Here is a 2500-nt window from a genome sequence, read left to right as displayed (position 1 = left end):
ACATATATATGTATATATATTATATATATATATATATATATATATATATATATATATATATATGTATATATATATATATATATATACATCTATACATCTTAATCGACTCCATAAGACTGGCACAGGAGCATTTGAAAACGCGTGCAAGGGCACGTGGTGGAAACGTGCGCTTGCTATTGAAATTTTATTTTCTAATTAAATTATGATTAAAGTGTTACGCCCTATCTATCTATTACATAAATCTATCTATCCAACTATTCAATTTCAACATATAACCTGCAATTTGTGACAATAGCGAAAGAAACAATAAAACCCATCTATTTCAGCCCACTCCTGATATTTGTGGTTCAGTCGTAAAACATTGAATACACAACGTCCGATGACCATGACCAAAGTTGGCGGCAGCATTGTGGAAACCATCAGTAATTCACCTCGCGTTGAGACCTTTCGAAACTTTTCCATCGTAAAGTTTCGCTTTTGACAAAGACAAGCGAGGTGCGGGGCTGGGTCACAGGGATGGCGGAAAAGGCATAGCACAAAGGCGACCTGCTTATTCATCGGCACCTACCATGAGCAGTCGTGTGACGTCCATTCTGTTTTTGAGTCCTTTTTATGTTTTTTGACTCCAAAACAGATTCAGAAACAAATAAATGCGTAAATGAGCAGCTGCTTAATCATTCACTGTTACTATCATTAGCAAGACAATCGCTCTCATTGGACTTACAGACTGTGATGAACAAACGATGATAAAATGCTTAGTTTTCATTGTAATGAGGATTAAAAGACTATAATTGGGACTCAGATCAGTGACTATTGTTGAATTCTGAACGCCACTCTCAGAGTTCCCGTTATTATGACTGGAAATTTTAACAGACTTTAGGAATCTGGTTGGAATATCGAGGGGCTCAAAGAGTAAAGTTATAAAATAACAGACGTCTAGGGAACAGAAGGAAGGGCATGAAATAACTGTAAGATAACAGTCCAAAAAATTAACTGTTTGAATAATAACTGAACCTCATACCAGTCTTTGGTTCTCTCGAAATATTTTTGGACGTTGTGTAAAATTTTAATTATGATGCATTTTAATGACCCCATTAATACTTATTGAGAGGAACATTTAACTCATTTTCATATATCTATTCAAAACTTTAATGATCTTAATGTTTAATCTTAGTCGCTTCCCTGCTTATACAGTACTTAGATTCCTCATTTCATTCCCAAACAACAAATGACCTTTAATCTACACATCCGGTTATAAATTTGATTTAATTTTAGATACTGGTTGACTATCATTCATGACTTTACTACAGACTTTTATTTTCTCCTCTTATTTTACAGTAATTTATTCATCATATACTCTCCTCTTTCCTGGAAAAGGTTCTCTCCCTTGCCGAAAAATTATACCCATCTTTTCACAGATAATCTTGGGTTGGCGGCCATTATTTGTGAAGGGTTGCATCATCCGTTTCCATTTTACGTTGGAGAGCCTCAACGGATACTTGTTCTATTTATTAGGGATCTAGCAACTTTTTATATTCAGGGAAGACGACGCGACGCTCCAGAGATGAACTTTCGAATTTTGTTGATTTCTTCACAACATTATTCTCGTTATTAATAATGCTATTAATAAAACAGTAATTATTATTATTATTATTATTACTATTATTATTATTATTATTATTATTATTATTATTATTATCATATGAGATCATACGCTAAGACCTCTTACATAAAAAATTTAGAACGGAGATATTTGGCTCGGATTAAATTTCGTTAGAAATAATATTGATATACCCTGGCAATTAAATAATAATAATAATAATAATAATTAATAATAATTAATAATAATATTCTTCACCTATTATAGGCATGATTTTCAGCCTCTAGTTGACTATGAGCTGTAACTTTTGTGCGTCAATGCATTATAATATCCTTAGGTGCATATAAAAACACCGCAATTTATTTTCCGCTCAAACACTTGTTAACGTGGCCGGCATAGAGAAAAATGAATAGCAAAGCTTTGTCCCTCTGACTCATTTCTAAATAATCACACTCAATTAGGCTAATGCATATTGGCAACTCACTTTGGACTCACTTCCTGGAGAGAGAGAGAGAGAGAGAGAGAGAGAGAGAGAGAGAGAGAGAGAGAGAGAGAGAGAGAGAGAGAAAATCAATAAAAGAATGTTAGTCTGACTTCAGATGGAGAGAGAGAGAGAGAGAGAGAGGGAGAGAGAGAGAGATGAGAGAGAGAGAGAGAGAGAGAGAGAGAGAGAGAGAGAGAGAAAGTTGATGTTTTACTGCCATTTTTCTTCTGACGCATTTCTTCAATCATTATATGTTTATCGTTGATCCAAAATAGTTTATTCTTTACCCACTTTTTAATTACCTTCCTTGACATCTGCCATCATTCATTACCTTCCTTTCTGGAAGAAAAGTACAGTTAATCAACAAAACAAAAAAACAGCTGATGATGTCATACTCTACGCATTTCTTCATTGCA

The 2500-nt window shown here is 34.0% G+C and overlaps 1 protein-coding gene across 1 annotated transcript in view; it reads right to left on the bottom strand.

Annotated features, from left to right (window-relative positions):
- LOC137619481 (uncharacterized) overlaps window positions 1-2500 on the bottom strand; it is a 992898-nt gene that overhangs the window by 730287 nt on the left and 260111 nt on the right.

Source organism: Palaemon carinicauda, chromosome 26, assembly GCF_036898095.1.
Source record: "Palaemon carinicauda isolate YSFRI2023 chromosome 26, ASM3689809v2, whole genome shotgun sequence".
NCBI lineage: Eukaryota > Metazoa > Arthropoda > Malacostraca > Decapoda > Palaemonidae > Palaemon > Palaemon carinicauda.
The sequence above is the reverse complement of the archived record's forward strand: the minus strand, read 5'-3'. Positions and strand labels throughout refer to the sequence as shown.